Source organism: Odontesthes bonariensis, chromosome 5, assembly GCF_027942865.1.
Source record: "Odontesthes bonariensis isolate fOdoBon6 chromosome 5, fOdoBon6.hap1, whole genome shotgun sequence".
NCBI classification, from domain to species: domain Eukaryota; kingdom Metazoa; phylum Chordata; class Actinopteri; order Atheriniformes; family Atherinopsidae; genus Odontesthes; species Odontesthes bonariensis.
The window spans coordinates 12,148,363-12,168,196 of record NC_134510.1 but is presented as its reverse complement, the minus strand read 5'-3'; the positions used below and the strand labels follow the sequence as shown (position 1 = coordinate 12,168,196).

General features: G+C 46.6%; 27 non-coding genes across 27 annotated transcripts; 19 read left to right on the top strand and 8 right to left on the bottom strand.

The window, feature by feature from the left end:
• Positions 1-410: 410 nt before the first annotated feature.
• Positions 411-482, bottom strand: trnad-guc (transfer RNA aspartic acid (anticodon GUC)). Its single transcript has one exon. It is a non-coding gene; the product is annotated as a tRNA-Asp (tRNA).
• A 250-nt stretch (positions 483-732) lies between these two features.
• On the top strand, positions 733-815 carry trnal-aag (transfer RNA leucine (anticodon AAG)). Its single transcript has one exon. It is a non-coding gene; the product is annotated as a tRNA-Leu (tRNA).
• Positions 816-1,629: 814 nt separating this feature from the next.
• On the top strand, positions 1,630-1,712 carry trnal-aag (transfer RNA leucine (anticodon AAG)). Its single transcript has one exon. It is a non-coding gene; the product is annotated as a tRNA-Leu (tRNA).
• Positions 1,713-2,527: 815 nt separating this feature from the next.
• Positions 2,528-2,610, top strand: trnal-aag (transfer RNA leucine (anticodon AAG)). Its single transcript has one exon. It is a non-coding gene; the product is annotated as a tRNA-Leu (tRNA).
• An 815-nt stretch (positions 2,611-3,425) lies between these two features.
• On the top strand, positions 3,426-3,508 carry trnal-aag (transfer RNA leucine (anticodon AAG)). The gene has a single exon. It is a non-coding gene; the product is annotated as a tRNA-Leu (tRNA).
• Positions 3,509-4,322: 814 nt separating this feature from the next.
• On the top strand, positions 4,323-4,405 carry trnal-aag (transfer RNA leucine (anticodon AAG)). Its single transcript has one exon. It is a non-coding gene; the product is annotated as a tRNA-Leu (tRNA).
• Positions 4,406-5,220: 815 nt separating this feature from the next.
• trnal-aag (transfer RNA leucine (anticodon AAG)) lies at positions 5,221-5,303 on the top strand. The gene has a single exon. It is a non-coding gene; the product is annotated as a tRNA-Leu (tRNA).
• A 493-nt stretch (positions 5,304-5,796) lies between these two features.
• On the bottom strand, positions 5,797-5,868 carry trnad-auc (transfer RNA aspartic acid (anticodon AUC)). Its single transcript has one exon. It is a non-coding gene; the product is annotated as a tRNA-Asp (tRNA).
• Positions 5,869-6,118: 250 nt separating this feature from the next.
• On the top strand, positions 6,119-6,201 carry trnal-aag (transfer RNA leucine (anticodon AAG)). The gene has a single exon. It is a non-coding gene; the product is annotated as a tRNA-Leu (tRNA).
• Positions 6,202-6,693: 492 nt separating this feature from the next.
• On the bottom strand, positions 6,694-6,765 carry trnad-guc (transfer RNA aspartic acid (anticodon GUC)). The gene has a single exon. It is a non-coding gene; the product is annotated as a tRNA-Asp (tRNA).
• Positions 6,766-7,913: 1,148 nt separating this feature from the next.
• Positions 7,914-7,996, top strand: trnal-aag (transfer RNA leucine (anticodon AAG)). Its single transcript has one exon. It is a non-coding gene; the product is annotated as a tRNA-Leu (tRNA).
• An 815-nt stretch (positions 7,997-8,811) lies between these two features.
• trnal-aag (transfer RNA leucine (anticodon AAG)) lies at positions 8,812-8,894 on the top strand. The gene has a single exon. It is a non-coding gene; the product is annotated as a tRNA-Leu (tRNA).
• An 814-nt stretch (positions 8,895-9,708) lies between these two features.
• On the top strand, positions 9,709-9,791 carry trnal-aag (transfer RNA leucine (anticodon AAG)). The gene has a single exon. It is a non-coding gene; the product is annotated as a tRNA-Leu (tRNA).
• A 1,391-nt stretch (positions 9,792-11,182) lies between these two features.
• Positions 11,183-11,254, bottom strand: trnad-auc (transfer RNA aspartic acid (anticodon AUC)). The gene has a single exon. It is a non-coding gene; the product is annotated as a tRNA-Asp (tRNA).
• A 250-nt stretch (positions 11,255-11,504) lies between these two features.
• trnal-aag (transfer RNA leucine (anticodon AAG)) lies at positions 11,505-11,587 on the top strand. The gene has a single exon. It is a non-coding gene; the product is annotated as a tRNA-Leu (tRNA).
• A 492-nt stretch (positions 11,588-12,079) lies between these two features.
• On the bottom strand, positions 12,080-12,151 carry trnad-guc (transfer RNA aspartic acid (anticodon GUC)). The gene has a single exon. It is a non-coding gene; the product is annotated as a tRNA-Asp (tRNA).
• Positions 12,152-12,401: 250 nt separating this feature from the next.
• On the top strand, positions 12,402-12,484 carry trnal-aag (transfer RNA leucine (anticodon AAG)). Its single transcript has one exon. It is a non-coding gene; the product is annotated as a tRNA-Leu (tRNA).
• An 814-nt stretch (positions 12,485-13,298) lies between these two features.
• Positions 13,299-13,381, top strand: trnal-aag (transfer RNA leucine (anticodon AAG)). Its single transcript has one exon. It is a non-coding gene; the product is annotated as a tRNA-Leu (tRNA).
• Positions 13,382-13,874: 493 nt separating this feature from the next.
• On the bottom strand, positions 13,875-13,946 carry trnad-guc (transfer RNA aspartic acid (anticodon GUC)). Its single transcript has one exon. It is a non-coding gene; the product is annotated as a tRNA-Asp (tRNA).
• Positions 13,947-14,196: 250 nt separating this feature from the next.
• Positions 14,197-14,279, top strand: trnal-aag (transfer RNA leucine (anticodon AAG)). Its single transcript has one exon. It is a non-coding gene; the product is annotated as a tRNA-Leu (tRNA).
• Positions 14,280-15,094: 815 nt separating this feature from the next.
• trnal-aag (transfer RNA leucine (anticodon AAG)) lies at positions 15,095-15,177 on the top strand. Its single transcript has one exon. It is a non-coding gene; the product is annotated as a tRNA-Leu (tRNA).
• A 492-nt stretch (positions 15,178-15,669) lies between these two features.
• On the bottom strand, positions 15,670-15,741 carry trnad-guc (transfer RNA aspartic acid (anticodon GUC)). Its single transcript has one exon. It is a non-coding gene; the product is annotated as a tRNA-Asp (tRNA).
• A 250-nt stretch (positions 15,742-15,991) lies between these two features.
• Positions 15,992-16,074, top strand: trnal-aag (transfer RNA leucine (anticodon AAG)). The gene has a single exon. It is a non-coding gene; the product is annotated as a tRNA-Leu (tRNA).
• An 814-nt stretch (positions 16,075-16,888) lies between these two features.
• Positions 16,889-16,971, top strand: trnal-aag (transfer RNA leucine (anticodon AAG)). The gene has a single exon. It is a non-coding gene; the product is annotated as a tRNA-Leu (tRNA).
• A 493-nt stretch (positions 16,972-17,464) lies between these two features.
• On the bottom strand, positions 17,465-17,536 carry trnad-guc (transfer RNA aspartic acid (anticodon GUC)). Its single transcript has one exon. It is a non-coding gene; the product is annotated as a tRNA-Asp (tRNA).
• A 250-nt stretch (positions 17,537-17,786) lies between these two features.
• On the top strand, positions 17,787-17,869 carry trnal-aag (transfer RNA leucine (anticodon AAG)). The gene has a single exon. It is a non-coding gene; the product is annotated as a tRNA-Leu (tRNA).
• An 815-nt stretch (positions 17,870-18,684) lies between these two features.
• On the top strand, positions 18,685-18,767 carry trnal-aag (transfer RNA leucine (anticodon AAG)). The gene has a single exon. It is a non-coding gene; the product is annotated as a tRNA-Leu (tRNA).
• The last annotated feature ends 1,067 nt before the right edge of the window (positions 18,768-19,834 follow it).

Sequence of the window (19,834 nt, the reverse complement as noted above, 5' to 3'; positions counted from 1 at the left end):
TATTCTGCCACTGCATCATCTTGTTTAAAGATTATTGTGGCCGCTTTACCTCCGAAGAGTTCTTGCTTCCAAATGCTATGCCTACTTTTTGTTTGCCTCAGGAGCCCTGTTAAACAACAGCCAAGACACTTGTTGCATGAGAATCTTCTGACCACTGCTCAACAAGCTGTGTTGTCACAACCTTCTACAGTGCTTTGGGCAGGACAGAATCATTAGCAAAAGGCACATTGTTGATTATAAGGTCTTGGTTTGCACTTAACACCATAGTAAACGGGAAAGGGCTTTTGACCAAAGCAACCTGGCCTCATGTTAGGCTATTTGAAGGGGGCTATTGACAGTTAGGCCGAAGATGGGTGAGAGTATCAAAACAATCATCACTTGGTGGCAGGCAGCTGATAAAAGATCAAGCTCTCCCCGTCGGGGAATCGAACCCCGATCTTCCGCGTGACAGGCGGAGATACTGTCCATTATACTAACGAGGAATTTCTGTGTGCCTGACACAGTTGTCAGACGAAAAGACAACTATCGCCAAGGAGTGAAATAAGATTTTGGTGTCCCGTTTCAAGGTGCAGGAAAATTGCTATCACAGTCCCATCACTCAGAAGGAGAGTCTTCCATGAAGCTGCATGCCTCGTCAATATTCCCCTTCAACACAAACACAACGCAGACCCACATATTCGCTGGAATGATGCCTGGGCCCACCGACAGTGTCGTCAAATATTCGTTTTAGCAGTCAGGATGGCCGAGCGGTCTAAGGTGCTGCGTTAAGGTCGCAGTCTCCCCTGGAGGCGTGGGTTCAAATCCCACTTCTGACATTGCAGACTTCTCCTAGAGAACCATTTTCTCTGGCAAGGCAACCCAGGTTTACTCCTTGCTTAGCAATACCATGTCGTATTGCTATTCTGCCACTGCATCATCTTGTTTAAAGATTATTGTGGCCGCTTTACTTCCGAACAGTTTTTGCTTCCAAATGCTATGCCTACTTTTTGTTTGCCTCAGGAGCCCTGTTAAACAACAGCCAAGACACTTGTTGCATGAGAATCTTCTGACCACTGCTCAACAAGCTGTGTTGTCACAACCTTCTACAGTGCTTTGGGCAGGACAGAATCATTAGCAAAAGCACATTGTTGATTATAAGGTCTTGGTTTGCACTTAACACCATAGTAAACGGGAAAGGGCTTTTGACCAAAGCAACCTGGCCTCATGTTAGGCTATTTGAAGGGGGCTATTGACATTTAGGCCGAAGATGGGTGAGAGTATCAAAACAATCATCACTTGGTGGCAGGCAGCTGATAAAAGCCTATTTTCTCCCCGTCAGGGAATCGCACCCCGATCTTCCGCACGACAGGCGGAGATACTGTCCATTATACTAACGAGGAATTTCTGTGTGACTGATACAGTCGTCAGATGAAAAGACAACTATCGCCAAGGAGTGAAATAAGATTTTGGTGTCCCCTTTCAAGGTGCAGGAAAATTGCTATCACAGTCCCATCACTCAGAAGGAGAGTCTTCCATGAAGCTGCATGCCTCGTCAATATTCCCCTTCAACACGAACACAACGCAGACCCACATATTCGCTGGAATGATGCCTAGGCCCGCCGACAGTATCGTCAAATATTCCTTTTAGTAGTCAGGATGGCCGAGCGGTCTAAGGCGCTGCGTTAAGGTCGCAGTCTCCCCTGGAGGCGTGGGTTCAAATCCCACTTCTGACATTGCAGACTTCTCCTATAGAAACATTTTCACTGGCAAGGCAACCCAAGTTTACTCCTTGCTTAGCAATACCATGTCGTATTGCTATTCTGCCACTGCATCATCTTGTTTAAAGATTATTGTGGCCGCTTTACTTCCGAACAGTTTTTGCTTCCAAATGCTATGCCTACTTTTTGTTTGCCTCAGGAGCCCTGTTAAACAACAGCCAAGACACTTGTTGCATGAGAATCTTCTGACCACTGCTCAACAAGCTGTGTTGTCACAACCTTCTACAGTGCTTTGGGCAGGACAGAATCATTAGCAAAAGGTACATTGTTGATTATAAGGTCTTGGTTTGCACTTAACACCATAGTAAACGGGAAAGGGCTTTTGACCGAAGAAACCTGGCATCATGTTAGGCTATTTGAAGCGGGCTATTGACATTTAGGCCGAAGATGGGTGAGAGTATCAAAGCAATCATCACTTGGTGGCAGGCAGCTGATAAAAGACCAAGCTCTCCCCGTCGGGGAATCGAACCCCGATCTTCCGCGTGACCGGCGGAGATACTGTCCATTATACTAACGAGGAATTTCTGTGTGACTGATACAGTCGTCAGATGAAAAGACAACTATCGCCAAGGAGTGAAATAAGATTTTGGTGTCCCCTTTCAAGGTGCAGGAAAATTGCTATCACAGTCCCATCACTCAGAAGGAGAGTCTTCCATGAAGCTGCATGCCTCGTCAATATTCCCCTTCAACACGAACACAACGCAGACCCACATATTCGCTGGAATGATGCCTAGGCCCGCCGACAGTGTCGTCAAATATTCCTTTTAGTAGTCAGGATGGCCGAGCGGTCTAAGGTGCTGCGTTAAGGTCGCAATCTCCCCTGGAGGCGTGGGTTCAAATCCCACTTCTGACATTGCAGACTTCTCCTAGAGAAACATTTTCACTGGCAAGGCAACCCAAGTTTACTCCTTGCTTAGCAATACCATGTCGTATTGCTATTCTGCCACTGCATCATCTTGTTTAAAGATTATTGTGGCCGCTTTACCTCCGAAGAGTTCTTGCTTCCAAATGCTATGCCTACTTTTTGTTTGCCTCAGGAGCCCTGTTAAACAACAGCCAAGACACTTGTTGCATGAGAATCTTCTGACCACTGCTCAACAAGCTGTGTTGTCACAACCTTCTACAGTGCTTTGGGCAGGACAGAATCATTAGCAAAAGGCACATTGTTGATTATAAGGTCTTGGTTTGCACTTAACACCATAGTAAACGGGAAAGGGCTTTTGACCGAAGAAACCTGGCATCATGTTAGGCTATTTGAAGCGGGCTATTGACATTTAGGCCTAAGATGGGTGAGAGTATCAAAGCAATCATCACTTGGTGGCAGGCAGCTGATAAAAGACCAAGCTCTCCCCGTCGGGGAATCGAACCCCAATCTTCCGCGTGATAGGCGGAGATACTATCCATTATATTAACGAGGAATTTCTGTGCGCCTGACACAGTCGTCAGACGAAAAGACAACTATCGCCAAGGAGTGAAATAAGATTTTGGTGTCCCGTTTCAAGGTGCAGGAAAATTGCTATCACAGTCCCATTACTCAGAAGGAGAGTCTTCCATGAAGCTGCATGTCTCGTCAATATTCCCCTTCAACACGAACACAACGCAGACCCACATATTCGCTGGAATGATGCCTGGGCCCGCCGACAGTGTCGTCAAATATTCCTTTTAGTAGTCAGGATGGCCGAGCGGTCTAAGGCGCTGCGTTAAGGTCGCAGTCTCCCCTGGAGGCGTGGGTTCGAATCCCACTTCTGACATTGCAGACTTCTCCTAGAGAAACATTTTCACTGGCAAGGCAACCCAAGTTTAATCTTTGCTTAGCAATACCATGTCGTATTGCTATTCTGCCACTGCATCATCTTGTTTAAAGATTATTGTGGCCGCTTTACCTCCGAAGAGTTCTTGCTTCCAAATGCTATGCCTACTTTTTGTTTGCCTCAGGAGCCCTGTTAAACAACAGCCAAGACACTTGTTGCATGAGAATCTTCTGACCACTGCTCAACAAGCTGTGTTGTCACAACCTTCTACAGTGCTTTGGGCAGGACAGAATCATTAGCAAAAGCACATTGTTGATTATAAGGTCTTGGTTTGCACTTAACACCATAGTAAACGGGAAAGGGCTTTTGACCAAAGCAACCTGGCCTCATGTTAGGCTATTTGAAGGGGGCTATTGACATTTAGGCCGAAGATGGGTGAGAGTATCAAAACAATCATCACTTGGTGGCAGGCAGCTGATAAAAGCCTATTTTCTCCCCGTCAGGGAATCGCACCCCGATCTTCCGCACGACAGGCGGAGATACTGTCCATTATACTAACGAGGAATTTCTGTGTGACTGATACAGTCGTCAGATGAAAAGACAACTATCGCCAAGGAGTGAAATAAGATTTTGGTGTCCCCTTTCAAGGTGCAGGAAAATTGCTATCACAGTCCCATCACTCAGAAGGAGAGTCTTCCATGAAGCTGCATGCCTCGTCAATATTCCCCTTCAACACGAACACAACGCAGACCCACATATTCGCTGGAATGATGCCTAGGCCCGCCGACAGTATCGTCAAATATTCCTTTTAGTAGTCAGGATGGCCGAGCGGTCTAAGGCGCTGCGTTAAGGTCGCAGTCTCCCCTGGAGGCGTGGGTTCAAATCCCACTTCTGACATTGCAGACTTCTCCTATAGAAACATTTTCACTGGCAAGGCAACCCAAGTTTACTCCTTGCTTAGCAATACCATGTCGTATTGCTATTCTGCCACTGCATCATCTTGTTTAAAGATTATTGTGGCCGCTTTACTTCCGAACAGTTTTTGCTTCCAAATGCTATGCCTACTTTTTGTTTGCCTCAGGAGCCCTGTTAAACAACAGCCAAGACACTTGTTGCATGAGAATCTTCTGACCACTGCTCAACAAGCTGTGTTGTCACAACCTTCTACAGTGCTTTGGGAAGGACAGAATCATTAGCAAAAGGTACATTGTTGATTATAAGGTCGTGGTTTGCACTTAACACCATAGTAAACGGGAAAGGGCTTTTGACCGAAGAAACCTGGCATCATGTTAGGCTATTTGAAGCGGGCTATTGACATTTAGGCCGAAGATGGGTGAGAGTATCAAAGCAATCATCACTTGGTGGCAGGCAGCTGATAAAAGACCAAGCTCTCCCCGTCGGGGAATCGAACCCCGATCTTCCGCGTGACCGGCGGAGATACTGTCCATTATACTAACGAGGAATTTCTGTGTGACTGATACAGTCGTCAGATGAAAAGACAACTATCGCCAAGGAGTGAAATAAGATTTTGGTGTCCCCTTTCAAGGTGCAGGAAAATTGCTATCACAGTCCCATCACTCAGAAGGAGAGTCTTCCATGAAGCTGCATGCCTCGTCAATATTCCCCTTCAACACGAACACAACGCAGACCCACATATTCGCTGGAATGATGCCTAGGCCCGCCGACAGTGTCGTCAAATATTCCTTTTAGTAGTCAGGATGGCCGAGCGGTCTAAGGTGCTGCGTTAAGGTCGCAGTCTCCCCTGGAGGCGTGGGTTCAAATCCCACTTCTGACATTGCAGACTTCTCCTAGAGGACCATTTTCTCTGGCAAGGCAACCCAGGTTTACTCCTTGCTTAGCAATACCATGTCGTATTGCTATTCTGCCACTGCATCATCTTGTTTAAAGATTATTGTGGCCGCTTTACTTCCGAACAGTTTTTGCTTCCAAATGCTATGCCTACTTTTTGTTTGCCTCAGGAGCCCTGTTAAACAACAGCCAAGACACTTGTTGCATGAGAATCTTCTGACCACTGCTCAACAAGCTGTGTTGTCACAACCTTCTACAGTGCTTTGGGCAGGACAGAATCATTAGCAAAAGGTACATTGTTGATTATAAGGTCTTGGTTTGCACTTAACACCATAGTAAACGGGAAAGGGCTTTTGACCGAAGAAACCTGGCATCATGTTAGGCTATTTGAAGCGGGCTATTGACATTTAGGCCGAAGATGGGTGAGAGTATCAAAGCAATCATCACTTGGTGGCAGGCAGCTGATAAAAGACCAAGCCCTCCCCGTCGGGGAATCGAACCCCGATCTTCCGCGTGATAGGCGGAGATACTATCCATTATATTAACGAGGAATTTCTGTGTGCCTGACACAGTCGTCAGACGAAAAGACAACTATCGCCAAGGAGTGAAATAAGATTTTGGTGTCCCGTTTCAAGGTGCAGGAAAATTGCTATCACAGTCCCATTACTCAGAAGGAGAGTCTTCCATGAAGCTGCATGCCTCGTCAATATTCCCCTTCAACATGAACACAACGCAGACCCACATATTCGCTGGAATGATGCCTGGGCCCGCCGACAGTGTCGTCAAATATTCCTTTTAGTAGTCAGGATGGCCGAGCGGTCTAAGGCGCTGCGTTAAGGTCGCAGTGTCACCTGGAGGCGTGGGTTCGAATCCCACTTCTGACATTGCAGACTTCTCCTACAGAAACATTTTCACTGGCAAGGCAACCCAAGTTTACTCCTTGCTTAGCAATACCATGTCGTATTGCTATTCTGCCACTGCATCATCTTGTTTAAAGATTATTGTGGCCGCTTTACTTCCGAACAGTTCTTGCTTCCAAATGCTATGCCTACTTTTTGTTTGCCTCAGGAGCCCTGTTAAACAACAGCCAAGACACTTGTTGCATGAGAATCTTATGACCACTGCTCAACAAGCTGTGTTGTCACAACCTTCTACAGTGCTTTGGGCAGGACAGAATCATTAGCAAAAGCACATTGTTGATTATAAGGTCTTGGTTTGCACTTAACACCATAGTAAACGAGAAAGGGCTTTTGACCAAAGCAACCTGGCCTCATGTTAGGCTATTTGAAGGGGGCTATTGACATTTAGGCCGAAGATGGGTGAGAGTATCAAAGCAATCATCACTTGGTGGCAGGCAGCTGATAAAAGACCAAGCTCTCCCCGTCGGGGAATCGAACCCCGATCTTCCGCGTGACAGGCGGAGATACTGTCCATTATACTAACGAGGAATTTCTGTGTGACTTACACAGTCGTCAGATGAAAAGACAACTATCGCCAAGGAGTGAAATAAGATTTTGGTGTCCCCTTTCAAGGTGCAGGAAAATTGCTATCACAGTCCCATTACTCAGAAGGATTGTCTTCCATGAAGCTGCATGCCTCGTCAATATTCTCCCTCAACACGAACACAACGCAGACCCACATATTCGCTGGAATGATGCCTGGGCCCGCCGACAGTGTCGTCAAATATTCCTTTTTGTAGTCAGGATGGCTGAGCGGTCTAAGGCGCTGCGTTCAGGTCGCAGTCTCCCCTGGAGGCGTGGGTTCAAATCCCACTTCTGACATTGCAGACTTCTCCTACAGAAACATTTTCACTGGCAAGGCAACCCAAGTTTACTCCTTGCTTAGCAATACCATGTCGTATTGCTATTCTGCCACTGCATCATCTTGTTTAAAGATTATTGTGGCCGCTTTACCTCCGAAGAGTTCTTGCTTCCAAATGCTATGCCTACTTTTTGTTTGCCTCAGGAGCCCTGTTAAACAACAGCCAAGACACTTGTTGCATGAGAATCTTCTGACCACTGCTCAACAAGCTGTGTTGTCACAACCTTCTACAGTGCTTTGGGCAGGACAGAATCATTAGCAAAAGGCACATTGTTGATTATAAGGTCTTGGTTTGCACTTAACACCATAGTAAACGGGAAAGGGCTTTTGACCGAAGAAACCTTCTATCATGTTAGGCTATTTGAAGCGGGCTATTGACATTTAGGCCTAAGATGGGTGAGAGTATCAAAGCAATCATCACTTGGTGGCAGGCAGCTGATAAAAGACCAAGCTCTCCCCGTCGGGGAATCGAACCCCAATCTTCCGCGTGATAGGCGGAGATACTATCCATTATATTAACGAGGAATTTCTGTGTGCCTGACACAGTCGTCAGACGAAAAGACAACTATCGCCAAGGAGTGAAATAAGATTTTGGTGTCCCGTTTCAAGGTGCAGGAAAATTGCTATCACAGTCCCATTACTCAGAAGGAGAGTCTTCCATGAAGCTGCATGCCTCGTCAATATTCCCCTTCAACACGAACACAACGCAGACCCACATATTCGCTGGAATGATGCCTGGGCCCGCCGACAGTGTCGTCAAATATTCCTTTTAGTAGTCAGGATGGCCGAGCGGTCTAAGGCGCTGCGTTAAGGTCGCAGTCTCCCCTGGAGGCGTGGGTTCGAATCCCACTTCTGACATTGCAGACTTCTCCTAGAGAAACATTTTCACTGGCAAGGCAACCCAAGTTTAATCCTTGCTTAGCAATACCATGTCGTATTGCTATTCTGCCACTGCATCATCTTGTTTAAAGATTATTGTGGCCGCTTTACCTCTGAAGAGTTCTTGCTTCCAAATGCTATGCCTACTTTTTGTTTGACTCAGGAGCCCTGTTAAACAACAGCCAAGACACTTGTTGCATGAGAATCTTCTGACCACTGCTCAACAAGCTGTGTTGTCACAACCTTCTACAGTGCTTTGGGCAGGACAGAATCATTAGCAAAAGGCACATTGTTGATTATAAGGTCTTGGTTTGCACTTAACACCATAGTAAACGGGAAAGGGCTTTTGACCGAAGAAACCTGGCATCATGTTAGGCTATTTGAAGAGGGCTATTGACATTTAGGCCGAAGATGGGTGAGAGTATCAAAGCAATCATCACTTGGTGGCAGGCAGCTGATAAAAGACCAAGCTCTCCCCGTCGGGGAATCGAACCCCGATCTTCCGTGTGACCGGCGGAGATACTGTCCATTATACTAACGAGGAATTTCTGTGTGACTGATACAGTCGTCAGATGAAAAGACAACTATCGCCAAGGAGTGAAATAAGATTTTGGTGTCCCCTTTCAAGGTGCAGGAAAATTGCTATCACAGTCCCATCACTCAGAAGGAGAGTCTTCCATGAAGCTGCATGCCTCGTCAATATTCCCCTTCAACACGAACACAACGCAGACCCACATATTCGCTGGAATGATGCCTGGGCCCGCCGACAGTGTCGTCAAATATTCCTTTTAGTAGTCAGGATGGCCGAGTGGTCTAAGGCGCTGCGTTAAGGTCGCAGTCTCCCCTGGAGGCGTGGGTTCAAATCCCACTTCTGACATTGCAGACTTCTCCTAGAGAACCATTTTCACTGGCAAGGCAACCCAAGTTTACTCCTTGCTTAGCAATACCATGTCGTATTGCTATTCTGCCACTGCATCATCTTGTTTAAAGATTATTGTGGCCGCTTTACTTCCGAACAGTTCTTGCTTCCAAATGCTATGCCTACTTTTTGTTTGCCTCAGGAGCCCTGTTAACCAACAGCCAAGACACTTGTTGCATGAGAATCTTCTGACCACAGCTCAACAAGCTGTGTTGTCACAACCTTCTACAGTGCTTTGGGCAGGACAGAATCATTAGCAAAAGCACATTGTTGATTATAAGGTCTTGGTTTGCACTTAACACCATAGTAAACGGGAAAGGGCTTTTGACCGAAGAAACCTGGCATCATGTTAGGCTATTTGAAGGGGGCTGTTGACATTTAGGCCGAAGATGGGTGAGAGTATCAAAGCAATCATCACTTGGTGGCAGGCAGCTTATAAAAGACCAAGCTCTCCCCGTCGGGGAATCGAACCCCGCTCTCCCACGTGACAGGCGGAGATACTGTCCATTATACTAACGAGGAATTTCTGTGTGCATGACACAGTCGTCAGATGAAAAGACAACTATCGCCAAGGAGTGAAATAAGATTTTGGTGTCCCGTTTCAAGGTGCAGGAAAATTGCTATCACAGTCCCATCACTCAGAAGGAGAGTCTTCCATGAAGCTGCATGCCTCGTCAATATTCCCCTTCAACACAAACACAACGCAGACCCACATGTTCGCTGGAATGATGCCTGGGTCCACCGACAGTGTCGTCAAATATTCGTTTTAGCAGTCAGGATGGCCGAGCGGTCTAAGGTGCTGCGTTAAGGTCGCAGTCTCCCCTGGAGGCGTGGGTTCAAATCCCACTTCTGACATTGCAGACTTCTCCTAGAGAACCATTTTCTCTGGCAAGGCAACCCAGGTTTACTCCTTGCTTAGCAATACCATGTCGTATTGCTATTCTGCCACTGCATCATCTTGTTTAAAGATTATTGTGGCCGCTTTACTTCCGAACAGTTTTTGCTTCCAAATGCTATGCCTACTTTTTGTTTGCCTCAGGAGCCCTGTTAAACAACAGCCAAGACACTTGTTGCATGAGAATCTTCTGACCACTGCTCAACAAGCTGTGTTGTCACAACCTTCTACAGTGCTTTGGGCAGGACAGAATCATTAGCAAAAGGTACATTGTTGATTATAAGGTCTTGGTTTGCACTTAACACCATAGTAAACGGGAAAGGGCTTTTGACCGAAGAAACCTGGCATCATGTTAGGCTATTTGAAGCGGGCTATTGACATTTAGGCCGAAGATGGGTGAGAGTATCAAAGCAATCATCACTTGGTGGCAGGCAGCTGATAAAAGACCAAGCCCTCCCCGTCGGGGAATCGAACCCCAATCTTCCGTGTGACAGGCGGAGATACTGTCCATTATACTAACGAGGAATTTCTGTGTGCCTGACACAGTCGTCAGATGAAAAGACAACTATTGCCAAGGAGTGAAATAAGATTTTGGTGTCCCGTTTCAAGGTGCAGGAAAACTGCTATCACAGTCCCATTACTAAGAAGGAGAGTCTTCCATGAAGCTGCATGCCTCGTCAATATTCCCCTTCAACACGAACACAACGCAGACCCACATATTCGCTGGAATGATGCCTGGGCCTGCCGACAGTGTCGTCCAATATTCCTTTTAGTAGTCAGGATGGCCGAGCGGTCTAAGGCGCTGCGTTCAGGTCGCAGTCTCCCCTGGAGGCGTGGGTTCAAATCCTATTTCTGACATTGCAGACTTCTCCTACAGAAACATTTTCACTGGCAAGGCAACCCAAGTTTACTCCTTGCTTAGCAATACCCTGTCGTATTGCTATTCTGCCACTGCATCATCTTGTTTAAAGATTATTGTGGCCGCTTTACTTCCGAACAGTTCTTGCTTCCAAATGCTATGCCTACTTTTTGTTTGCCTCAGGAGCCCTGTTAAACAACAGCCAAGACACTTGTTGCATGAGAATCTTCTGACCACAGCTCAACTAGCTGTGTTGTCACAACCTTCTACAGTGCTTTGGGCAGGACAGAATCATTAGCAAAAGGCACATTGTTGATTATAAGGTCTTGGTTTGCACTTAACACCATAGTAAACGGGAAAGGGCTTTTGACCGAAGAAACCTGGCATCATGTTAGGCTATTTGAAGCGGGCTATTGACATTTAGGCCGAAGATGGGTGAGAGTATCAAAGCAATCATCACTTGGTGGCAGGCAGCTGATAAAAGACCAAGCCCTCCCCGTCGGGGAATCGAACCCCGATCTTCCGCGTGATAGGCGGAGATACTATCCATTATATTAACGAGGAATTTCTGTGTGCCTGACACAGTCGTCAGACGAAAAGACAACTATCGCCAAGGAGTGAAATAAGATTTTGGTGTCCCGTTTCAAGGTGCAGGAAAATTGCTATCACAGTCCCATTACTCAGAAGGAGAGTCTTCCATGAAGCTGCATGCCTCGTCAATATTCCCCTTCAACATGAACACAACGCAGACCCACATATTCGCTGGAATGATGCCTGGGCCCGCCGACAGTGTCGTCAAATATTCCTTTTAGTAGTCAGGATGGCCGAGCGGTCTAAGGCGCTGCGTTAAGGTCGCAGTCTCACCTGGAGGCGTGGGTTCGAATCCCACTTCTGACATTGCAGACTTCTCCTACAGAAACATTTTCACTGGCAAGGCAACCCAAGTTTACTCCTTGCTTAGCAATACCATGTCGTATTGCTATTCTGCCACTGCATCATCTTGTTTAAAGATTATTGTGGCCGCTTTACTTCCGAACAGTTCTTGCTTCCAAATGCTATGCCTACTTTTTGTTTGCCTCAGGAGCCCTGTTAAACAACAGCCAAGACACTTGTTGCATGAGAATCTTCTGACCACTGCTCAACAAGCTGTGTTGTCACAACCTTCTACAGTGCTTTGGGCAAGACAGAATCATTAGCAAAAGCACATTGTTGATTATAAGGTCTTGGTTTGCACTTAACACCATAGTAAACGAGAAAGGGCTTTTGACCAAAGCAACCTGGCCTCATGTTAGGCTATTTGAAGGGGGCTATTGACATTTAGGCCGAAGATGGGTGAGAGTATCAAAGCAATCATCACTTGGTGGCAGGCAGCTGATAAAAGACCAAGCTCTCCCCGTCGGGGAATCGAACCCCGATCTTCCGCGTGACAGGCGGAGATACTGTCCATTATACTAACGAGGAATTTCTGTGTGCCTGACACAGTCGTCAGATGAAAAGACAACTATCGCCAAGGAGTGAAATAAGATTTTGGTGTCCCCTTTCAAGGTGCAGGAAAATTGCTATCACAGTCCCATTACTCAGAAGGATTGTCTTCCATGAAGCTGCATGCCTCGTCAATATTCTCCCTCAACACGAACACAACGCAGACCCACATATTCGCTGGAATGATGCCTGGGCCCGCCGACAGTGTCGTCAAATATTCCTTTTAGTAGTCAGGATGGCCGAGCGGTCTAAGGCGCTGCGTTAAGGTCGCAGTCTCCCCTGGAGGCGTGGGTTTGAATCCCACTTCTGACATTGCAGACTTCTCCTAGAGAAACATTTTCACTGGCAAGGCAACCCAAGTTTAATCCTTGCTTAGCAATACCATGTCGTATTGCTATTCTGCCACTGCATCATCTTGTTTAAAGATTATTGTGGCCGCTTTACCTCCGAAGAGTTCTTGCTTCCAAATGCTATGCCTACTTTTTGTTTGCCTCAGGAGCCCTGTTAAACAACAGCCAAGACACTTGTTGCATGAGAATCTTCTGACCACTGCTCAACAAGCTGTGTTGTCACAACCTTCTACAGTGCTTTGGGCAGGACAGAATCATTAGCAAAAGCACATTGTTGATTATAAGGTCTTGGTTTGCACTTAACACCATAGTAAACGGGAAAGGGCTTTTGACCAAAGCAACCTGGCCTCATGTTAGGCTATTTGAAGGGGGCTATTGACATTTAGGCCGAAGATGGGTGAGAGTATCAAAACAATCATCACTTGGTGGCAGACAGCTGATAAAAGCCTATTTTCTCCCCGTCAGGGAATCGCACCCCGATCTTCCGCACGACAGGCGGAGATACTGTCCATTATACTAACGAGGAATTTCTGTGTGACTGATACAGTCGTCAGATGAAAAGACAACTATCGCCAAGGAGTGAAATAAGATTTTGGTGTCCCCTTTCAAGGTGCAGGAAAATTGCTATCACAGTCCCATCACTCAGAAGGAGAGTCTTCCATGAAGCTGCATGCCTCGTCAATATTCCCCTTCAACACGAACACAACGCAGACCCACATATTCGCTGGAATGATGCCTGCGCCCGCCGACAGTGTCGTCAAATATTCCTTTTAGTAGTCAGGATGGCCGAGCGGTCTAAGGCGCTGCGTTAAGGTCGCAGTCTCCCCTGGAGGCGTGGGTTCAAATCCCACTTCTGACATTGCAGACTTCTCCTAGAGAAACATTTTCACTGGCAAGGCAACCCAAGTTTACTCCTTGCTTAGCAATACCATGTCGTATTGCTATTCTGCCACTGCATCATCTTGTTTAAAGATTATTGTGGCCGCTTTACCTCCGAAGAGTTCTTGCTTCCAAATGCTATGCCTACTTTTTGTTTGCCTCAGGAGCCCTGTTAAACAACAGCCAAGACACTTGTTGCATGAGAATCTTCTGACCACTGCTCAACAAGCTGTGTTGTCACAACCTTCTACAGTGCTTTGGGCAGGACAGAATCATTAGCAAAAGGCACATTGTTGATTATAAGGTCTTGGTTTGCACTTAACACCATAGTAAACGGGAAAGGGCTTTTGACCAAAGCAACCTGGCCTCATGTTAGGCTATTTGAAGGGGGCTATTGACAGTTAGGCCGAAGATGGGTGAGAGTATCAAAACAATCATCACTTGGTGGCAGGCAGCTGATAAAAGATCAAGCTCTCCCCGTCGGGGAATCGAACCCCGATCTTCCGCGTGACAGGCGGAGATACTGTCCATTATACTAACGAGGAATTTCTGTGTGCCTGACACAGTTGTCAGACGAAAAGACAACTATCGCCAAGGAGTGAAATAAGATTTTGGTGTCCCGTTTCAAGGTGCAGAAAAATTGCTATCACAGTCCCATCACTCAGAAGGAGAGTCTTCCATGAAGCTGCATGCCTCGTCAATATTCCCCTTCAACACAAACACAACGCAGACCCACATATTCGCTGGAATGATGCCTGGGCCCGCCGACAGTGTCGTCAAATATTCGTTTTAGCAGTCAGGATGGCCGAGCGGTCTAAGGTGCTGCGTTAAGGTCGCAGTCTCCCCTGGAGGCGTGGGTTCAAATCCCACTTCTGACATTGCAGACTTCTCCTAGAGAACCATTTTCTCTGGCAAGGCAACCCAGGTTTACTCCTTGCTTAGCAATACCATGTCGTATTGCTATTCTGCCACTGCATCATCTTGTTTAAAGATTATTGTGGCCGCTTTACTTCCGAACAGTTTTTGCTTCCAAATGCTATGCCTACTTTTTGTTTGCCTCAGGAGCCCTGTTAAACAACAGCCAAGACACTTGTTGCATGAGAATCTTCTGACCACTGCTCAACAAGCTGTGTTGTCACAACCTTCTACAGTGCTTTGGGCAGGACAGAATCATTAGCAAAAGGTACATTGTTGATTATAAGGTCTTGGTTTGCACTTAACACCATAGTAAACGGGAAAGGGCTTTTGACCGAAGAAACCTGGCATCATGTTAGGCTATTTGAAGCGGGCTATTGACATTTAGGCCGAAGATGGGTGAGAGTATCAAAGCAATCATCACTTGGTGGTAGGCAGCTGATAAAAGACCAAGCTCTCCCCGTCGGGGAATCGAACCCCGATCTTCCGCGTGACCGGCGGAGATACTATCCATTATATTAACGAGGAATTTCTGTGTGCCTGACACAGTCGTCAGACGAAAAGACAACTATCGCCAAGGAGTGAAATAAGATTTTGGTGTCCCGTTTCAAGGTGCAGGAAAATTGCTATCACAGTCCCATTACTCAGAAGGAGAGTCTTCCATGAAGCTGCATGCCTCGTCAATATTCCCCTTCAACATGAACACAACGCAGACCCACATATTCGCTGGAATGATGCCTGGGCCCGCCGACAGTGTCGTCAAATATTCCTTTTAGTAGTCAGGATGGCCGAGCGGTCTAAGGCGCTGCGTTAAGGTCGCAGTCTCACCTGGAGGCGTGGGTTCGAATCCCACTTCTGACATTGCAGACTTCTCCTACAGAAACATTTTCACTGGCAAGGCAACCCAAGTTTACTCCTTGCTTAGCAATACCATGTCGTATTGCTATTCTGCCACTGCATCATCTTGTTTAAAGATTATTGTGGCCGCTTTACTTCCGAACAGTTCTTGCTTCCAAATGCTATGCCTACTTTTTGTTTGCCTCAGGAGCCCTGTTAAACAACAGCCAAGACACTTGTTGCATGAGAATCTTCTGACCACTGCTCAACAAGCTGTGTTGTCACAACCTTCTACAGTGCTTTGGGCAAGACAGAATCATTAGCAAAAGCACATTGTTGATTATAAGGTCTTGGTTTGCACTTAACACCATAGTAAACGAGAAAGGGCTTTTGACCAAAGCAACCTGGCCTCATGTTAGGCTATTTGAAGGGGGCTATTGACATTTAGGCCGAAGATGGGTGAGAGTATCAAAGCAATCATCACTTGGTGGCAGGCAGCTGATAAAAGACCAAGCTCTCCCCGTCGGGGAATCGAACCCCGATCTTCCGCGTGACAGGCGGAGATACTGTCCATTATACTAACGAGGAATTTCTGTGTGCCTGACACAGTCGTCAGATGAAAAGACAACTATCGCCAAGGAGTGAAATAAGATTTTGGTGTCCCCTTTCAAGGTGCAGGAAAATTGCTATCACAGTCCCATTACTCAGAAGGATTGTCTTCCATGAAGCTGCATGCCTCGTCAATATTCTCCCTCAACACGAACACAACGCAGACCCACATATTCGCTGGAATGATGCCTGGGCCCGCCGACAGTGTCGTCAAATATTCCTTTTAGTAGTCAGGATGGCCGAGCGGTCTAAGGCGCTGCGTTAAGGTCGCAGTCTCCCCTGGAGGCGTGGGTTTGAATCCCACTTCTGACATTGCAGACTTCTCCTAGAGAAACATTTTCACTGGCAAGGCAACCCAAGTTTAATCCTTGCTTAGCAATACCATGTCGTATTGCTATTCTGCCACTGCATCATCTTGTTTAAAGATTATTGTGGCCGCTTTACCTCCGAAGAGTTCTTGCTTCCAAATGCTATGCCTACTTTTTGTTTGCCTCAGGAGCCCTGTTAAACAACAGCCAAGACACTTGTTGCATGAGAATCTTCTGACCACTGCTCAACAAGCTGTGTTGTCACAACCTTCTACAGTGCTTTGGGCAGGACAGAATCATTAGCAAAAGCACATTGTTGATTATAAGGTCTTGGTTTGCACTTAACACCATAGTAAACGGGAAAGGGCTTTTGACCAAAGCAACCTGGCCTCATGTTAGGCTATTTGAAGGGGGCTATTGACATTTAGGCCGAAGATGGGTGAGAGTATCAAAACAATCATCACTTGGTGGCAGACAGCTGATAAAAGCCTATTTTCTCCCCGTCAGGGAATCGCACCCCGATCTTCCGCACGACAGGCGGAGATACTGTCCATTATACTAACGAGGAATTTCTGTGTGACTGATACAGTCGTCAGATGAAAAGACAACTATCGCCAAGGAGTGAAATAAGATTTTGGTGTCCCCTTTCAAGGTGCAGGAAAATTGCTATCACAGTCCCATCACTCAGAAGGAGAGTCTTCCATGAAGCTGCATGCCTCGTCAATATTCCCCTTCAACACGAACACAACGCAGACCCACATATTCGCTGGAATGATGCCTGCGCCCGCCGACAGTGTCGTCAAATATTCCTTTTAGTAGTCAGGATGGCCGAGCGGTCTAAGGCGCTGCGTTAAGGTCGCAGTCTCCCCTGGAGGCGTGGGTTCAAATCCCACTTCTGACATTGCAGACTTCTCCTAGAGAAACATTTTCACTGGCAAGGCAACCCAAGTTTACTCCTTGCTTAGCAATACCATGTCGTATTGCTATTCTGCCACTGCATCATCTTGTTTAAAGATTATTGTGGCCGCTTTACCTCCGAAGAGTTCTTGCTTCCAAATGCTATGCCTACTTTTTGTTTGCCTCAGGAGCCCTGTTAAACAACAGCCAAGACACTTGTTGCATGAGAATCTTCTGACCACTGCTCAACAAGCTGTGTTGTCACAACCTTCTACAGTGCTTTGGGCAGGACAGAATCATTAGCAAAAGGCACATTGTTGATTATAAGGTCTTGGTTTGCACTTAACACCATAGTAAACGGGAAAGGGCTTTTGACCAAAGCAACCTGGCCTCATGTTAGGCTATTTGAAGGGGGCTATTGACAGTTAGGCCGAAGATGGGTGAGAGTATCAAAACAATCATCACTTGGTGGCAGGCAGCTGATAAAAGATCAAGCTCTCCCCGTCGGGGAATCGAACCCCGATCTTCCGCGTGACAGGCGGAGATACTGTCCATTATACTAACGAGGAATTTCTGTGTGCCTGACACAGTTGTCAGACGAAAAGACAACTATCGCCAAGGAGTGAAATAAGATTTTGGTGTCCCGTTTCAAGGTGCAGAAAAATTGCTATCACAGTCCCATCACTCAGAAGGAGAGTCTTCCATGAAGCTGCATGCCTCGTCAATATTCCCCTTCAACACAAACACAACGCAGACCCACATATTCGCTGGAATGATGCCTGGGCCCGCCGACAGTGTCGTCAAATATTCGTTTTAGCAGTCAGGATGGCCGAGCGGTCTAAGGTGCTGCGTTAAGGTCGCAGTCTCCCCTGGAGGCGTGGGTTCAAATCCCACTTCTGACATTGCAGACTTCTCCTAGAGAACCATTTTCTCTGGCAAGGCAACCCAGGTTTACTCCTTGCTTAGCAATACCATGTCGTATTGCTATTCTGCCACTGCATCATCTTGTTTAAAGATTATTGTGGCCGCTTTACTTCCGAACAGTTTTTGCTTCCAAATGCTATGCCTACTTTTTGTTTGCCTCAGGAGCCCTGTTAAACAACAGCCAAGACACTTGTTGCATGAGAATCTTCTGACCACTGCTCAACAAGCTGTGTTGTCACAACCTTCTACAGTGCTTTGGGCAGGACAGAATCATTAGCAAAAGGTACATTGTTGATTATAAGGTCTTGGTTTGCACTTAACACCATAGTAAACGGGAAAGGGCTTTTGACCGAAGAAACCTGGCATCATGTTAGGCTATTTGAAGCGGGCTATTGACATTTAGGCCGAAGATGGGTGAGAGTATCAAAGCAATCATCACTTGGTGGTAGGCAGCTGATAAAAGACCAAGCTCTCCCCGTCGGGGAATCGAACCCCGATCTTCCGCGTGACCGGCGGAGATACTATCCATTATATTAACGAGGAATTTCTGTGTGCCTGACACAGTCGTCAGACGAAAAGACAACTATCGCCAAGGAGTGAAATAAGATTTTGGTGTCCCGTTTCAAGGTGCAGGAAAATTGCTATCACAGTCCCATTACTCAGAAGGAGAGTCTTCCATGAAGCTGCATGCCTCGTCAATATTCCCCTTCAACATGAACACAACGCAGACCCACATATTCGCTGGAATGATACCTGGGCCCGCCGACAGTGTCGTCAAATATTCCTTTTAGTAGTCAGGATGGCCGAGTGGTCTAAGGTGCTGCGTTAAGGTCGCAGTCTCCCCTGGAGGCGTGGGTTCAAATCCCACTTCTGACATTGCAGACTTCTCCTAGAGAAACATTTTCTCTGGCAAGGCAACCCAAGTTTACTCCTTGCTTAGCAATACCATGTCGTATTGCTATTCTGCCACCGCATCATCTTGTTTAAAGATTATTGTGGCCGCTTTACTTCCGAACAGTTCTTGCTTCCAAATGCTATGCCTACTTTTTGTTTGCCTCAGGAGCCCTGTTAAACAACAGCCAAGACACTTGTTGCATGAGAATCTTCTGACCACAGCTCAACTAGCTGTGTTGTCACAACCTTCCACAGTGCTTTGGGCAGGACAGAATCATTAGCAAAAGCACATTGTTGATTATAAGGTCTTGGTTTGCACTTAACACCATAGTAAACGGGAAAGGACTTTTGACCGAAGCAACCTGGCCTCATGTTAGGCTATTTGAAGGGGGCTATTGACATTTAGGCCGAAGATGGGTGAGAGTATCAAAACAATCATCACTTGGTGGCAGGCAGCTGATAAAAGACCTAGCTCTCCCTGTAGGGGAATCTAACCCCGATCTTCCGCGTGACAGGCGGAGATACTGTCCATTATACTAACGAGGAACTTCTGTGTAACTGATACAGTCGTCAGACGAAAAGACAACTATCGCCAAGGAGTGAAATAAGATTTTGGTGTCCCGTTTCAAGGTGCAGGAAAATTGCTATCACAGTCCCATCACTCAGAAGGAGAGTCTTCCATGAAGCTGCATGCCTCGTCAATATTCCCCTTCAACATGAACACAACGCAGACCCACATATTCGCTGGAATGATGCCTAGGCCCGCCGACAGTGTCGTCAAATATTCCTTTTAGTAGTCAGGATGGCGGAGTGGTCTAAGGTGCTGCGTTCAGGTCGCAGTCTCCCCTGGAGGCGTGGGTTCAAATCCCACTTCTGACATTGCAGACTTCTCCTGGAGAAACATTTTCACTGGCAAGGCAACCCAAGTTTACTCCTTGCTTAGCAATACCATGTCGTATTGCTATTCTGCCACTGCATCATCTTGTTTAAAGATTATTGTGGCCGCTTTACTTCCGAACAGTTCTTGCTTCCAAATGCTATGCCTACTT